The 18,578-nt window shown below is 44.2% G+C and overlaps 1 long non-coding RNA gene across 1 annotated transcript in view; it reads right to left on the reverse strand.

Moving 5' to 3' along the window:
- The window catches only part of LOC113486819, a 40,246-nt gene that overhangs the window by 14,752 nt on the left and 6,916 nt on the right, over window positions 1-18,578 (reverse strand). The window contains exon 2 of the long non-coding RNA XR_003399659.1: window positions 5,072-5,251. This is a non-coding gene — a long non-coding RNA (uncharacterized LOC113486819). The remainder of the gene's footprint in view (window positions 1-5,071; window positions 5,252-18,578) is intronic.

An 18,578-nucleotide genomic window follows, 5' to 3' on the forward strand; every position in this document is an offset into this window, starting at 1 on the left:
GGTATCTCATGGTAGCCAAGGCCAGGAGTGGGTTGCCATATATCAGAGCACTCATGCCTGCCCTGGCAGGCGCTTCTGCACATCTACTGCAACAGCGGTGGGGGCATCTAGCCCTGAGCTACACTAAGTGTAAAAGCAAAAAGCACGTCTGAGTACAAACAGATGCTCTAATCTGAAAAATGCAAAGCATAAGAAAATCTCTAGCCTAGGATGAGAATAAGGTGACCCGCTCCAAGCACAAGGTGACCTGTTTTTTCCCCATTTCTGATGGTTCTGATCCTCCAAGTCCCCATGCAGCCGCACTGTGAAATCCATTTGAAACATCAGAGAGAGACTGTGCATCAAACTAAAATAAATTCTTCTACCCACCCAGCCCCCTTATAGGCCAACAAAATGCTCCCCCTTTCTCTGCTATACCCATTTCACTGCCCTTTGGCTCAGCAGCTCAAGTACTTCATGGAAATCAAGGATGCATTTATTTCTCTTCCAAATTCACATTGAGATGCTTGAGTTTATTTTATTGTATTTTCTTAAGCCCAAATAGAAAAATAGGTTTATACACATAAATAAAAAAATAATAACCTGCCATTTAAATCCTGTTCAGGCAATTAGCTTAGTGCCTAGCTCTGTGTTAATGCGATCGCCTTTCTTTGTTTGTTCCTATTTATACTGCTCTTTAAAGTTCATTAAAATCACTGCTGCTATCTCACACAGAACAACTGTTCAAAACATCAGTGTCATGCAGTCAGGAAATTTATGCTTTGAAGTTCCTTTTTTTTTTTTTTTTTTTTTTTTCTGTTTTTTTTCTTAATGACTAAACCAGTTTTATGCTCTTCACAGTTATTCCAAAATCTGTTCCTCCTGACACGGAGCTGATACATCATTCCTCACTCATAACCCTTTTTCTCATTTTCATCATTTCTCTCCTCGCTTGCTTTGGCTCTCTGCTAAGTCCATCACAGCTTTGTTTTTATATCCTCGTCGCTGTATTTTATAGCCCAGTAAAACCTAGAAAGCTGCTTCAGAAAACACACATGCCAGCCCTTTGATGTTTGTGTTTGTGTGGCAGCTTGCTGGAACGTGTCAGCACTTGCACAGAGACAAAGCCCCACGAACCCACCGGCTGCCCGAGACAGCCCTGCCAGACACCGGCTGCAGGCAGCGGAGCAAAGGCAGGGACGATGTAAGGGGAACAGGTGAACACCTTCCTCTCCGATCCCAGTCGAGATAAATTGCCTTTTTGCCTCAGTCCCTCCACACCACAGTGAATGGCTGCTGGTTTTCCATCATTAAAACCTCCATGGGATACAAGAGGCATCTCCCCCAGGGGATCAGCCCTGGGACCAGAACTGTGAAAATGCTTCTTGCCTTTGCTTTGAGCTCACTGCTCCCCTGCACACTGCCAAAAAGCAAAAGACAGCATCTACAGATAGGGACCATTGCTCAGCGACAAAGAACAGCCTGTGCAGATCCTTGGCAATGGCAGAGTTCGGCCCAGGAGCAGGTGGAGGATGCTTGTAAAAATAATGGGGACTGGCTGTGAGCTGGCTAGAGAAGGAAGAGATGCCAGCTTCACTTTTCTGTATCTTACGAATTGTGTTTGACAGCTTTGCAGCAAAACACCTTTCTTGCCCTGGAGGCAATGTCCTGCCCCTCTCCACCATGTCTGTGGGGAGCCATGGGACACCATCTCCAATGGCACCTGCAGATTGTCTCTAGTGGCCAAGGACAACGTATTCAGCTGCCATAAATCCATCCTAACAGAGACTAGGGGAGCCCAGCCCAATTACTAACCTGGCTTCAGCTTGGAGCAGGGTCAGACCTGGGACAGAAAGCTGCTGCCCCAAATGCATTTACATCTAAGCAGACAACTCAGAGGGTGCAAACAGGAACAGCACTGCAGAGTGCCTGATCTAGGGCCCAAAACTAGACCTGTTTTAATGAACATTAACAAGAAAATTACTTCCAGACTGATGCTGTATCTGCCAGGTAGCACTGCCTCTCCTGGGTACCTGCACAAACCCCAGCTTGCAGAGGACTTGGAGGACAAACGTGGATTGATCCTGGATGCGTCCATTAATGAAGTCCGGATCACTATCCAGTTTTATCCAGAAGCCTGAACTCTTCTGGTCTTCACCAGATTTTGGATTAGACATGGAGGCTTATAAAGACCAAATTACCTGTATGATTATTCAGAAACAGATCTGTAGATCATTTTAGTGGCATGTACTCAAATTTTGTTTTGAATAACAGTTAAAAATATTGTTCAAGACAAACACAGGTTCTATCACTGCGTAATTTTGTACCTATGCCCTTCGGAAAGTGATATTTACCTCCTACCCAGAAGAACTGGGGAAACTTATATGCTGAGAATGAGCAGAAGACCTCTGTCAGGAGCCAGAACTGCTTTTCAGCCTGCAGTAATTAACGAGTGCTGTAGACCATCACTTAATATGATACAAAGAGCACTGCCAAATCTCAGGATTATATCTGGAGCTTTACTCTCAAGTCCCCTGTGTCTGGAAACATGTGATTTTAAGAAAATCTCAGTTTTAGTTTTTATAAATGGTCTTCTCAATTTTACAGCTGCAGAGGAAACTCAAAAATGTGAATAGTAAAGGCTATCTAAAGCAAAACAAAGAGTTCAGTATTAATGCATTTATTTATTTAAACTTTTTCTTCTAAGTTGTCTCTTGAGTTGAGGGCCTGATTCATGGTATTTTGGCCACCAGCAGTTGGTGGTGCTCAATCTGTCATAGTAAATAATGGATGCTGTGAGCCACCCCTCAGTTAGTTTTAGAAATAGTTCTGGCTTCCAGACACAAAGGGCCAGCTGGTGGCTGGGACGTGTTATCACCAACGTGTTAGCACCTTGCTAACATGGAAGAGATACCACCCCATCTCTTCCCGGACTTTTGAAAGAGGAAACCATTTTTTTCTCCACTAAAACATGATTAATACTAGCTGTAAGGTTATCTCATTTGGCTTAGCCAAACACAGCAGAGTTTAACGGTTCCTAGTTCCCGGGTTCATCCCACAGCCCTTTCGGCTCATCCACCACAGATCAAATGAGAATCTGAACAGCAAACCTCCCTTTCTGGTGAGCCAAGGAAACCCTGCCTAGTGCCTACACAGGCAGACATGTAACAGTGATGCCACACTCAGCTCTCCCCATGGATTGCTGCCGTCTTACTCATCTGATGACAGCTCAGGAGCAGTAGAGAAATCTAATTTCTCAGCATCAGATTTATGGCTGAAGTAGGCCTATCTGACAAGAGAAGGCATTGTGCTTATTCAAGCTGATCAAGAACCTGAGAGCAATTTCTATGGAAAAAAGGTCCGCTTTAATAGACAGATATTGAAAGCAAACTCACAAATTGCTTAGGACTTCAGATGAACAAAACACATGAAGGATTTGCTTTTCAACTCCTTCCCTCTTTTTCTTTCTCCAAATCCACATTGGTCTCAACATGGATGTGGTGCCTAAACAGCCCCTAAGCATGCACGAGGCTCTGTCCAGACCTCTGTGCCCCTCATTTTCACACAACAGGGAAAGATGACAGCTTGCACACCCTCCAGAGAATGGCAAGTGTCCCCAACACAATGCCCAATACTAACTCAATGCCATCTACTCCACTGCTACTACAACCACCACCACAGCAAGAAGGCAGCAGGTAGTGAGCCACATCTCCAGGAGCCCACATGGGCTAGCACAGTTGGCAGCACCCATCTTACCAGCACTGGAGGCCAAGGGTATTCAAAAAACCCTACAGCATATGATGTGTTAAGTTCAGAGCTTGCCCCCAGTATAGCACACCAAGGGTTAACATCACAGTGCAATTCATGCACTATCAATTTCATCCATTTTTTACAAAGCTAATTTGTCTGCCTTTTCGAGATATTCTCCACCAGGGTCTTGAACACAAGCCTGAAGCAGGGGGTGGATGGAGACCAAGTACGTGAGCAGGGTTTTATGAGGCAAAGTGAAAGGCCATGAGCAGGCACCACCCACCTAATAACCCTGGAGAGAAATTGTGGATTGAAATGCCTAAACCAGGCTCAACCAGCAACAGGACGGAAAGGTTTCTGGTCTGGTTATTGTCATGCTAGGTTTGGGTCCTAAATGTTTACCTCTCTGGTTGGAAGCCCAATATTCAGACTCCCTGATGGTGCAGATGCTGACGGACGCATGGGAAATTTCCAGACAGCGCTGGAATCCTGGTCTCAGAGCAGACCTCCTCTGATTTACTGAGCTGTGAGATGGGCAGGGACAGATCCCATCCCTCTGCTCTCAGTGTTACCCCTCGCTAGCCTCCAGGAAAGCCGTATCTCTCCCAGAGGCACTGCCTCCAAAGGTACAGACAAAACCCCAACTATAGCACTGCCATCACAGGTCTCCACTTGCAAAAGCTGATGCCAGTTCCCTGCCTCCTCCTACACACCACTCGCTGGCACATGGTGAGGTCTTTTCTGTGCTAACTCCATACCCATCCTGGCAGTCCCCAGGCAGTGCTCAGCAACTGCAACACAAGGTGTCCCTTGGTGGATATTCACAGGCTCTCCCATGTCCTTCAAACTCTTCAGAAGGACTCCCTCAGCAGCACTGCTCATACAAGCCCATACTCTGGGACACAGAGGGTTGCACCCAGTAGCAACACTCTACAAACCAGGATTTTGGGGCTGCCCCATCACACAGGTTAGACCCGGGCAGGTCATCAGGTCAGGAGCCTGCACGAGCTGTGCAATGGAAAAAGAGTAACTGGAGATAACACTGCGATAATATCTCTGAGAATAATCACGCACTGAGCTCCCACCATGTTGTTTATAAAGCCAAAACAGGCAGCAATCCAGACAGAACCACACGGGAATGGTGCAGGAATGAGCACACGAGGCTCCTCACTTGCACAGACAGGACATAAAACAGAAACACAGCATTTATTCCACTCTAGACTGGACTGGACTGGATCTTCTCCTCCCTCCGCTCTGTGGATTAGCAGCCACTAACAATGCCTCTCATGGTAACTCTCAGGTTTGTTTCCAAAAAGTTTATTCTGTTTGTAATTTCTCATACCTGCTAATCTCTCCCGGACGTCCTCAACTGCTCCAGAGCAAGGGTCAGGCTGAGCCACGTGTCGCAAGGCTCACTGAGACTTTCTTCACCGTGCTGCCTGCCTGTCATCCCTGCTGCTGCTCACGGTGGCAATTCAAAGACAACGGATGGCTTTTGGATGCTCAGCTCCAGAGCTTCTTTCTGTAGGAAGGAAAATCAGTGGGAAATTTAAGAGCGTGCTGCATGCAAGCTCAGATGGTAAGTCAGTGTCAGCTTGTCCAGAGGACTCACGAGTGGCTACAGCCCTGCCTCAGGCATTTCCAAGGGCCCCAACTGCTTGTCTTTGCAGCTTGGAAGACCTTTCAAAGTCACTTTTGCAATCTCATGACTGCTTCCAGAGTCCATACGCTCCTTCTTCCCAGCATAAAACAAACAAAGCCAGCAAGGTAGCACTCAGAAGCATCCCTACAAAAACTAACAAGCCACTTTCTGGGAAGAAGGCAGGATATGGACACAAGGGAAGGGATCACACAGCAGTTGCTGCAAAGAAAAAGATTCCTGTTTCCAGCATAGAAAGGTCTCCTATGCACATAAACCCTGTGGTGATGTCTTTTATGTCACGCTGATAACAATTTCCTCCAGTCCTGAGCCCTCTTTCAGTAGACAGTACCTTTTCCATACAAAGCTCACCCCCCTCAATCTTCAGGCTGCTCCTGCACCCAGAGCAACAGAAATGATGAAGCCACATGGCCCTGTGGTTTCTGACAGCAAAACCCCAGGCTCTGATGCAGAGCATGGATCTAGAGCTTCTGTGGCAGTCCGGAGTGTAAGAGCCTCTGAATGCTACTCATAAAAGGAACACGAGGAACTGCTTTTCAATACAATTCTCTTATTTTTTCCCCCTTTTCCTTTCTACACTCCAAAGGGTGAACAACTTAGGCTTCAGCGGAAAACCAGAGAAGGACCCCAGAAATTATTTACTTATTGCTGCTCTTTTTTCATCACGTTTTCCTTCCTTTAGGACTTGGCCCTGGCTGGTTTCCCAAGCAAGAACTGAGAGAGCCAACGGTTCATCCATCTCTATTTAAATTACTTTTGTACTGCATTGAATAATTGTGCCTCCATTTTACTCCAGGGCTAAAGGTGACTGACTTAAAGGTGATTATCTTTTGTTAATAGCCTGCATTACTGAGCAAGATCTCGGAATTACCTTTGTAATCCTTCCCCACACTTTAATGTTGCTATTATTATTAATATTGCTCTTTAAAACATACTTTTCTCCTGTCATGTGGAGGCAGCAACTGCTGCTTCTCAGGGATATCGTGAAAAGGCTGCCTGAATCTATGAAGCAGGAAGAATCCAGTGCATCACAGCACTTTTTTTTCTTAAAGGTGGTGGGGGTTCGAGTCCAGCCATGAACAACGAGGACTTGATTAAATCGATACAGGATGGCTGCAGCTGGGCTTCCATAGCCAATACAGACACCACAGATTTGGGAGCAATATTTAACCATTCTGTAAGATTGGTACAATATGTTTTATCTTTTAAATAAAACATTTCCACTTTGACATCCCACTGCAACCCTGGGGCTGACTGGGCACTTGCACCAGTAGACTTTCTTTTCCCAGGTTCGGACTGGGATACCATCCCAAATCCAGTGGATGCAAGTCCAACTTCAGAAGCAGCATCAGTGACTTCAGATTTTCATCCTTCTTAGGATTTAGAGAAGCTCATTGACACTGTTTAAGGAAGGTCTTTAACCAAGCCAGCTCACACAGCACTCCTGAAATACCCCATCAGGAAATCCCAGCACACCATAAATAATTGGTATTAGGCTTATATTTTTCATGGCCCAGACTTTCTACAGTTTCTGCTCTAACAAATCACGTTTGTCAAGCTTTCCCCACATTGTCCGCTGAACACTGAGCACCAGCATTGTTTGACGGGTGTTTGCTAAGCACTCAGAGGACAGGCTCTGGAAGGACTCTGTGCTCAGCAGCACTGCTATAGCTTGAATCTACAGTATTTCACACATACTTGCACACTGTATGTTACTTCCAATGTCTTCTACCTGTTCTGTCTTCTCCTTCTGTATCTCTATTATTGTTTGCTGCCTCCCATATAGAGGAAACTAGCTGAAGGCTTGTGAAGAAATGCCTAATTTGGTTTAAGTCAGGCTAACATTTTCTATAGTCACCAGCGTTGCACCCAGGTATGTAGTATGTAAATTTACCAGTGTATTGCAGGCAAAAGGTAAATGTCTTGCTATTACAGATAAAATTTTATGAACTTTTAATATGAACTATTATTATTAAACAGTTAAACATCCAGAGGTGGAAAGAAGAAATACCCTTCCCATATTGAATTTTAAGTGGCAAGCTGCATAAACAAGTGATGTATTTCTGTCACATAAAATGCATATTAGAATGCCATTACTAAGCTCAAAACAACAGGCGTTCAGCGGTAAGGAAATAGCCATGGCACCTCATCAATTAATCCCACACTACTTTTCCTGCCACATTTGGTGCCAACTGCTGCTTATGAGACTCTAAAAATTTAACACAGCCTTGAAGCCTGTTCTCCACTCACCAGCATCCAGCTCCCAGCAACTCCCCACGGACAGGCAGGAGAGCCAGCAGAGATCTGATCTCCCTGCCCTCCAGGTGCTCACCCTGCAGTGCCATTCAGAGGAGGATGGGTCTGATACCATCCAGTACAACCAGAAATCTGCCACTGTAACCAGGTCAGGCTGGGAAATAAGATTGTATGAGGCTACTGAAGTCACCTGGAAATTTAGTTTCATTCCCTGCTTTTACCTGGATGTGGGTTGAAAGCTAAACTCGCGTGCAAGAAATGCAAGAGGCCAGATCCAGGATGCAAATGTCCCACACAGGTGTGCAGTCAGGTTCTGCCACCTCCCCTTCACATCTTCTTCCAGTGCACAAGACACCAGCCCGAGTTTCTACCAAAAAAAGCCCCCATAAGCAGCAGCTCTAAAGGGAAAGGAGCCGAGAGCAGCAGGGAAAGACCCCCAGCCTGCAGACAGCAAATGCATCAGCACTTCACAACACAAAACCACACAATTTCTGGAGAGCCACACATGTCCCCAGCTCACTGTGGCTCTTCAGGGAAGGGGAGGCCACACTTCAGGCTGGAAGCACCTTCCTGCCCCTGACAAATTATAAACTTATTTAACAACTCATCATCTGTCATTACTTACAGCTTTACGCATAACCAGAACTTCTTAGCTGGCTGCACACATGGCCACGGTTGCCAGCAAATAAATGCCCATGGCTGATGGCCTCACTTCTATGCAGAAATTCCACCCAGGGACTGAATACAAAATATTTAAGGTTAATCACTGCACTTGTCAGATGATTAAATCCACTCAGCATTTGGCCTCTCATCTTGTCATACCCGTTTAGATTAAAATCATCCGTGCTTGCCCTGCCCATAGCACCTTATCATTCAGCAGAGGCTAGGCTCAGGTGGATAAAGTGCTGGTATATATCTCAGTCCTGAAAATAACCTTTCAAATAGCTCCCACTGCGAAACTTGCATTATTGTGGCTGCAATCAGTCCGCAGTGCTATCCAGGAAGGTGGTTTCACTGGCCCAAAACAGTGAGCTGGGCAATAGTAACACAAAACTCCATTTCTCATATTGGTTTTCAAGTAGAGTTAAGCAAGTCAAGGGAAGTGGTCTAAGCAGTAAGAGGGAAGAAAGAGACATGAGGAAAAAATGTAGAAATGTCTGTTTGAGAAAACAGTACTTGGATTCTGAGAATAAAAAGCTTACTAGTCAGAATAGGCCTTCCCCAAAGCAGAAATTTTCCAGTGTTCCCATAAAAATGAAAGCCGTAAAAAAGGATTTTCAATTCCAAAACATACACATTTTCAACTGAAAAGCTTTCAAATGTAAACAGTTTTGTTCAGCCATGATGTTCTGGCTTTGAGTTACTGATAAAGCATAGATGCTTTTAGAAAACAGCAGATACATTCCACAGAAATTTGTATTTAATTAAAATACTTTTTTTCTTTTTCCTTTTTTTTCTTCTTAAATCAAAGAAAAGTTTTGGCAGAAAAGTTACAACAGGCTTAACTGTGGTTAGGATTTTTGAATGTGGCCAGGACTGACTTAACTATGCCTCTGAACGACAGCTGTCCTTTGGCTTCGACAGGACATTGCACTGCATCAGAGCTGAGACAAGGGGGTTCTCTGACCCACGAAAAAACATAGCAATCCCAAGTTTGATGGCCAAATACATTATTAGTGACAGGAAATCTTCAGAAAGTTCTGTAATTCAGTTCAGCATCTACATTTTGATAACTTGTCTAAAGCTGCAAGATCTGGAAAACAAGACTGAAAATCCCCCAAAGCCGGGCCCTCAAGAAATGTTCTGTATGTCTTTCTCTGAAGCATGTAGAAAAACCACAAGAATAGCCTTTCCTCAAGGTATTTTGAAACCTCAGCTCCTAGTTAGACTGAAGAAGGGCATAGGCAAGCGGAAATGAAAATCATCTGGGGAAATGTTCACAAGGCTGCTTAAAACCTTGTGGAAACCTCTGTCTGGATTTGGATGAAAGATGGAGACAAGGGCAGCTTCAGGGAACGAAGGAGATTAGAGGCAAAGAAGCTGTTTGCATTTTAGCAGGAAACTTCAGCAATCTTGAATTTCAAAATGGCTGAGAAAAGTGAAATTAGACCAGGCACTGTCCCAGCAGCAGCTGTGATGATCTGAAGAAAGCTCTAAACCTGAATTTAGAGGTGGATGAAGAACGAAACCCAGCTCTATTCTCCAGTGTCACATCTAGTCTTTAACACTCAGCACCATGAACATCTTCTTGTCCATCTACTTTCAAACTGAACAATTGAGCAAAATTCACTCTTAACGGGGTCAAAAAGTAGACTTGAGTCTTTTAACTTCACAAAAAAATAATTCTCAAATGATTGCATGCATGCATGCAGATTACATGTAAAGGAGGCCTGACTTACCTAATCAACCCCTTTCCTGGCACCAGGAAGCTGGCTGCCCAACATCCACATGGTATTTCTGGAGGCTCCGGCAGCTCCTCTCTATGCCACTGACGGGTGCCAGCACCAACTCTCTAAGCTTCTAGGGCCTTATGCTTGGCTTACCAGCAGCCTGTTGGCTAAAGATAACATGAACTATGGGACAAATGTACAGCAACTGTTTTGATTTACAGGGTTGAGCTGTGGCAAAAGTACCTGTGTAGGTGGGGAGGAAGCAGTCTGAACAAAGGATTTCCTTCTTCAGCTCCTTCTGCCTGGCAAAAGGCTGCAGAAATCACTCAAAGCCCGGCAGAGCAGGCTGGGAAGGACCCCCCATCACCAGGAACACCCATGGCTTTGTACAACTTACCATGTTCTTCTCCACAGCTGAGGAACCTCACTGACTTCAGGTCAGTCACTTGCTCACAGGCAGTCAACAGTGAGAACAGCTCTATACCTTGCCGTATACCTCAAAATACACATCCCCACTGCAGGAAGGACAGTGGACCAGCCTCGTTACTCATGTCTCCCAGTGATGACAGGAGACAATGCACTGCCCTCAGAAAGGCTGATAGACCATCAGCTCCCATGGAAAGACGCCAGTTTACAATGGGGCAGATCTAACCTTGCTCCTGCACAAGACAGAGTAGAAAAATATTAAAGCCTTGTTCATAAATCATTGTCAGCCTGTGATGAGGGTTGTCCAAGCTACAATGAGATTAATTGCTCAAGTCGTGATTCCTTCTCCATTCCCCTCCCTGCCCACTCCAGAAGTTGGAGGATACAGAAACCATAATCCAGCAAATGTGTCTTTTCTTTTCCTTTAACCTGATGGGATTTCGGATGGATCAGCTGCAAAAACACTTCAAAACCATACACAATCTTTCAGAAAATCCAAAAAGGGCTGGGGGGCTCCCTGGGCAAACAAGTGCCTAATTATGCAGGCAAAGATGTCATGCAACACTATCACCAACTAACTGTTATGTGGCAGATGCCCCTCACAAATCACTCCTCATGCTTATTTTTATATTTTTCTCTGTCTAGTCACCACATGCAGCCTAAAACAGATCAGCATTTAAAAAACTCACTGCTCTGGAGCAGTACTGAGAAAGACTCTCCTCCTCATCAGAGCAGGAACTGACACTGAAAACAGAGAAAATACTGGAGAGCACATCTATAGCAAAATCATCCCCCTACAATTATCATTTGACTTTAAATACATCTTAACATTCCAAAAACACATCTAGTTGTTGAAATAAGAAGGGCTGAGATTTCACCTGTGTATAATACCTCAGAGCTTTTACTGCTCTCCAGAAGACAGGTAACCTGCACTGAACTCCATCTGCAGCTGTCTTAAAACAATCAGCAAGAGACCAGAAAATGGATGCAACTCAAATGCATCCCAGCAAATGACAGTGAAACTGCCCTGGTTCAGGCTGAGGCCAGGTGTATGCAACAAAGCTCTGGGTAGAAACTAATCTGAGGATTTAAACTGAAGATTGTCGGGAAGATGTATATCAGTGCTACTACAGGCATTACTAACCTGTGCACAGTGCCACAGTCACTCCTCAGAACAAAATCCATCAGCTCCCAGACCAGAGCTGCCTTGTACCAGCTAAGCTTGGATCTCAAGCATAACACTCACTGGCCCGGCTGCCGCTGCTCCAAAACACTTACAGAGCGTTTAAGGATGTAAGGTTTATTTAGCCTGTGAACTTTTCAGGACAGATGATGTCTCTTTGCTACCTGCATGTACACCATGAAGCACAGTGGGTCTCTCCTGTTTGGAAACAGTACACAGGTGATGCCACAGCAGAGTTTATTACCAACATTGCTCAGGCTTTCCCATTCTTAGATGTCACTGCTTTTTTCTACACTTTCAGCCTTTCCTGAGACAGGAGGTGGCAGCAGGTCAGTGTGGTTCAGCGCTTTCCTTGCTGTTGACCTTACTGTTGTGAACTCAGGAGCTCACCTCCTCCCACCTCCACACTCACCAGAGGCCCTGCCAGCCTCCTGCTCTGCAACCCGAGTCCTTCTGCAGGCCGTCAGCTCAGCCTTGACTGTTCTCAGTAGGAACCACATAGGCTCCATTAATCATCTTTTCTCCAAGTCACCAGTTTTCCGCTCGGCCTCCCACCCAGTGCTCGAGCATCCTGTACTCCGTGCCACTCCTGGGCTGCGGCCAGCCAGCCCCGCATTCACATCCTGACTTCTTTGCACCATGCACATCTGACACCATCTATTAAACACCATTTACTAATCCATGGCATGCTGGGCTGTACCGTATCTCTTTTCCTGCTCAGATATAACTCTAGGAACAATCTAGATGAGATCATATATAGAGGAAATGACACTTCTTGCCTGTACTGAGGACCAAACGGCAGCACTGTACGGTGAACTGCCACGGACCTTTGATACAGCTGCATTTTTAGCCATTCCCTCCCTTCCAAAATCAAAACAATAAGAGGGGTTTCTCAGTGCCTTTTGCTATACAACGTCTGCTAGATTGCAACTAGAAACATCTCATGAAATCAAAGGCTTGAAAAGCCCAGGTACAGACCAGCATGACTGGCTTGAACACTCCTATCAGCTGCATTGGCAGCATTCACTGTCCTCCTGGCACATGGAAGAGACAGCAACAACAACTCTCCATTCAGGAATGAGACTTCAGCTCCTCCAAGGCTCCGGGTTTGTGAATGGTGCTTCACAGCTCCCCTGTGTTTTCCACAGCCACGCAAAACTGTGGCAGGCAGGCAGACAAAACACCAAACTCAACAGAAAATGTGATCCTCTCTGGGGAAAATTTCAACTTTTCAGCCAGAAAGAGCAAACTGTGTCCCAGAGTGCTTTGAACTTAATGAGGCATGTTATTTTTAGCTTTTATAGATGAAAATGTCATTAAAAGCAAACATATTTCTGGGAAAAAAAGCTAAATTCCCTGCAGTTTGGACTCTTTCAAAGGCCACCTCTACTTTCAACAGAAGATGATGGGTTATAATAATAATAAACACACTGGGCACCTTTTTCCTTTCCACACAGGGTACTGCAGTGTTGCTTCCAAATAGATAACAATATAATTTCCTTCCATTTAAAAATCCATTTGTTACTACCATGTAATTGAGAACCTGGTCTTCTCCTGCCAGAACAACCATCTGAAGTCTGGCTGAAGAGGCAGCACATGGAAACATAACAGAAGGCAGATGGCTCTGTACCCAGTCAGGCACAATAATAATCAGTCAAAATCCGTACTCATAAATTGAACTAAACGAAAACTCTGTATGGGCAAGGAAGTTAGTTCATTTTGGGTTTAGTTTTATTTGTCCTAAGGGCTACTGGCATAGAGGATAAGTAGGAGGGTAACTTGAAATCAATCTTGCTAGCAAGCTTTCATCCCAGTGAAAACATCCATGAGCAAAGTAGTTTTCAGAAAATGATCACCTGGTGCCTGGGTCTGAATTATAAGAGCACAAAGTTAGGCTCTGACTCCATCTCCGGGCATTCAGGCACTCTGCACCAGAAGCACCTGCAATTCAAAGACGCAGTTGTTCAGTGCCAGTAGAAATCAAGTTTCTTTTAATACAGGTCCTAAAGCTGAATTTAGGAACCATTCTGGGAATCATGTTGTGAACATTTTTGTTCAAATCCTCGTCCATCTGATAATCTTCCATCACTCTTCAAGAAGCATCTTAAGTAGCAATTTAATGACTTTATCCACATGGATCTTGCCACCTCCTTGCTTTCCCCAGCCCCTCGCACTGGTAAATGTGGCTCCTCAGAACTCACAGTGTGAGGAATGCAGAATTTTCTCCAGGAAAAACACATCCATCTCCCAGGTCAGGGAAATCTGACTCAGTTGTAACATTAACAAAGCCTCTCATGGACGGACATGAACAAGGGGGACATAATCAACATTCTTCCCTAGGTCTAATCTGCTGCTGCACTGGTGCCGATCCCAGAATCCATCTGAGCAACACCATTACAGTGTCTCCAAAGAGGTGTAGCTGGAGGAGGGTGAGAGGCTCTAACTCTGCTTTACAGACCTTTTGCTACAGGGTCAAACACCCATGCCGAAACTCTACACTTCCAAAAGCTTCCAGATATTGCTTCACCGCAGCCCACACATCACTGAGGTCACAGGGGTATCATTCAGGGTTTGATTTACCAAAGGATTAAAAACATCACTGGGAAATGTTTAAACCAAGCACACATTACATTTGCAGATGTTTACAGGGAGGACTCCATGATCTGTTTTCTGTTTGCACCCTTTCCTGAAGAGCAATCTGTAAGCACATCTATGCTATCATCCTGGCAGCTGCAGGACACCACAAGAGCCAGAGCGTAGGTGGGAAAAGAGCAAAGGACTTGGATAAGAGAGCACCCAGGGTCTGGCAGCATCCTCTACGTGCACATGGGGCAGTAAGAACCATCCTGCAGAAAGGAGATGCCTTGGGGACACTTGGCCACCAGTCAACCAGTAACTGACACAAGCTTATCAGTTCCTGGACTCTCCAGGATCCAAACAGGGTAAGACAAATGCAAGGGCTAGAGGGAGCAACAATTCGAGAATTGTATATGAAATACAGCGCCTGCACATACGTGTGCTTAGGGAACATCAGAGGCCTCAGGACATGTTTGACTTTCTTCTGAAAAAGACATGCAATGAAGTCTTGCTGAGTAGTAGTTCAGGAAAAATATAATTTCTGAAATGGGTGGGCTCCAAACCAGAGCTTTAACACTATTGACTTTAAGCTCTGCCTCTCTGGAGTAAGTTTTGATGGATTTATTCTAAGCACCAGGCTAGATTCCCAAATGGTGCCAACCAGCTTTTCATGGAGGCCAGTGGAGCTCTGCCAATCTACACTAACTCTGTATTTACAAGGACTTTCGATAGGTAGTATTCAGAGATTTTGAGAGGTCCAGATTATAAAGAGTAGCACTAAATCAGGAGGGTGAAAAAGGGAGCGATGGCAGATTTCAAGAGACCATTCATGAGCCTTTGCTTTAGAAGAACATGGGCCACAGCCAGAACAAAACACACACATGTGGCCCTACAGCCTAATTCCAGGAAACCAGAAAGTGAAGTGATATCTACTTTATCATTGTCATAAGTAGACAAAAATCCAGCAAATGCTTCAAGAGAAAAACCCCTCTGATGTTAAAAGGGAAACTGCCCTCAACTTCTATCCACTTTGGATCAGGCTTTAAAAAAAAAAAAGTGGCAATTTTTTAAAAGTTTGGGATGAGTAAGGTGCAAATAGGTTGCCAGTTCAAGCATCTTTGTGTCTGTAGGTTAGGTGGACAGCTGTGAAAAATCCCTTCCCTCCCCACAATGTTACCAGGCAGCCAGTTCAGCCAGTAAAGATCCCCAGAGCACCCAGCCATGTCCCTGCTGTAACTGCTCAAGTCCTTCACAAACCATCACCTCCACTGCAGCAAAGGGAGAGCCAGCTCTGCTCTTGGGCAGCCTTTTTTTGTCCATACAAATATGACATGAGAAATTTCAGTGCATAACTACCTTGCTAAGTAGCATGTAATAGGTAGAAACAATTCAACATATTTTTCAGTCCGTTTTCAGCTCAGATTAACTCACAAATTCTGTCTCTGAGCATCTTGGCACGTAGCAAGCTTTACTCCAGACAGAAGTGAGATCAGCATTTGCTCTATATGTTTTTTCAAAGGGGTAAAAAGAAAAAAAAAAAAAAGACATTTGAAGGGTGGCATTCTTTTTAAAAAGGGGTCAACAATAGGTCAACAATACAAGAAAATAGGTCATGTCGTGTTAATTGGGAAATCGTGAATTTGGGGCTGTCCTCATCCTGGTCACACAGCAAGGATCTTTGTTCCAAGCATTAGGCAAAAGCCAGCACTGTTAGCCAAAATAACTTTTCAAGCAAACTCTCATTGAATAAATCTTTTACACTGAAGGGAACATTTTTCAGTACTCTGTTTTTTAACACCATTAACTTTAACTGTCAAGCCTGACAAGTATGGAAAACTGTTTTCTTACAAAAGTTAACATAAAAAACATTTTCCACTAAAAGGAGTTTTGCTCCCTACACATTAACTCTCCATTTTGCCATTTAACTCTAATTGCTATTTTTCTCCGTTCCAAATCTTTTTTCCTCTCCAAGATCTGGACTTTAAAGAGTCTGAGTAGACAGACGTTAACGCTTGTTTATAGAAGTTCTGTAACATGGATGTATTGTAATGAACTAATTATATTTAAGAGAAGGAGCTGGGAATAACCATGACCCGTTAATCACATTCATTCACGTGCTCCTGTTCGTTTTCCCTACTGTTTCCAAGTGTCTAGATGAATTGTTGAAAATATTCTGGAGTCTAAAAACGTTTTGGGACTTTCGGAGCCAAATCATGACATGAATTAACAGCCACAGGGGGTGAAAAAGGAAAAGGAGTCTTGGTCCATTAGGACATCAGCTTACCATTGGGGACAGGCTGGCTCAGCAACCTGCAGGCACACGTCTCAGGAGGGGTTCAAGTCTCCTGACTTCACCTTCTGAACATCGCATCTAGTGTCAGGTCTCTCCTTAGTCAGTGGAAAGCATTAATACCTCCTGGTGACGGTGTGGGCTGACAGGGGACAGAGCTGTGCTGCACATGCTGACGTTAACCGCCGGGGTTGGTGTGCCCTGGGACTCCCTGCTGCTCCCAGCACGCCGCAGCAACAGGCTAGATTACAAAAGGATAAAGCCTGAAGTGATTTAAGACATGTAACTTGATTTTAAAACGTGCACACTAGTGGGATTTGCGTTGATTTACCTCCATACATTTCTAAACCGAGTTAAGTGGCTGCACAAATGGTCCAGAGATGTTCCTTAAAACGGGCTCTCAGGAGACGCAGCGATGAGAGGAGCCTGCTGAGCTGCTTGTCTGCGTGGATGCGCTTCTCATCTCTGAGCAGGTGAGGGAATCAATATGAAGCTAAGTGAATTAATCTGTATCTGGAACACTTTAATAAATAAAAAGATTTTCAGAAAATTCAGTCCCCCGTTCATTGGTTTTTCCAGAAATCCTCATCTAAGCTGGTAAGAAACAAATAAAACTCCTAAATCACTTCTAGATCAGCCTATTTTTGTGAAACCACCTCTTGTGTTACACCGTGACACACAGGCTGCTGAGCTGGTAGCATACGTAGTGTCAGGGGTTGTTGGATTAATCAGTTGCAAAACCAGACAAGACTACTGTGATTTTCACTTCTGACCCCCTGGATAACCCAAGCCATAAGACTTCCCGGAACTTATTCCTTCTAAAACTAGAGTAGATATTTTAGGAAAAGAAAAACATGTAAAAACTTCCAATGAAACAGAAAGCTTTATGTTTCTTGGTGCGCTGTTGTGAGTGGTTAATTGCTCTCACTGCTGAAAATGTGTTTTATGAGTAGTCTGGGTTCACCTGCCTTCTGTATCTCTCTACTGTTTTTTATTGCATGTTTATTTGATGGACTGAAGTCAGCCTTTTAATTTTATTTATGTTTCTCAACACTGGAGTGTTCAAGTCTCCCCATCACTTTCCTCTTTATTAGATGATGCAAACTGTCTCCTTCAGTCAGTGGTTAGATGTGCTTTCCAATCATTTAACAATTCTTAAAACCTTTTTCTCAGTTCGCTCCAGTTGTTGATAACAACACCTTCCTTGAACTACCAAAGTCACAACTGGAAACTGCAGGAAGAGAACATTCCTCCTTGTCTCAATATTCCTCTTTTTACACACCTAAATACAACATTTCCCTTCTTTGCCACACTCCCATGTAGGGGCCTGTACCTGGCTGATGGTCCCCACAACTTCACACATCTTTTTCAGAGTCAACATGTCCCAGGATACATCCCAGATCTACGTGGGTCCTACTAAAACACATTGCTTGTTTTTATCCAGGTTACTAACGGGATCTAAATAATTCTGCATCTATCTTTTATTTCAGTTACCTGTTCTTCAGATTTTGATCTCGTCATAAAGATAGATCCATGATAATCTCAGGACTCCATTAGTCTACTCACTGATGAATTCCCATTTAAAACTGGAGACTACAGCAGTTTCTTATCCATTTCAGAGATGCCTAACTGGTTTTCTATCATTCCAGTCTTGTTTAAAAAGCTACTCATAGCCAAAAGCAATGCTTTTGCGGGGACTGCAGGGTGTTTCAGGTTGGAAAGGGCCTCAAGAGGTCACTTCGTCCAACCTGCTCCTCAAAGCAGGGTCAGCCATGTGATCGGACCAGGATCCCTAGGCCTTTCCAGAAGTTTATCACACCAGTACTATTACATTTATCAACACAACTTGTAATCTTCCTGAAAAAAAAAAAATCTAATTAGACAAGAACCATATTCTATAAGCCCATGTTGATTGACACTACTTACATTAATCCCTTTAATTCTTTACTAATTACATGCCCTATCAGCAATTCCATTATTTTGTCTGGGATTAATGTCAGGCAGAAAAATCCGTAGTTATGTGAGCCACCTTGTTTATCCCTTAAAAAATAATGGCACAAAACTAAA

The sequence above is a fragment of the Athene cunicularia genome (genome assembly GCF_003259725.1).
Source record: "Athene cunicularia isolate RWA chromosome 18 unlocalized genomic scaffold, athCun1 chr18_part1, whole genome shotgun sequence".
In the NCBI taxonomy this organism is placed as follows: Eukaryota; Metazoa; Chordata; class Aves; order Strigiformes; family Strigidae; genus Athene; species Athene cunicularia.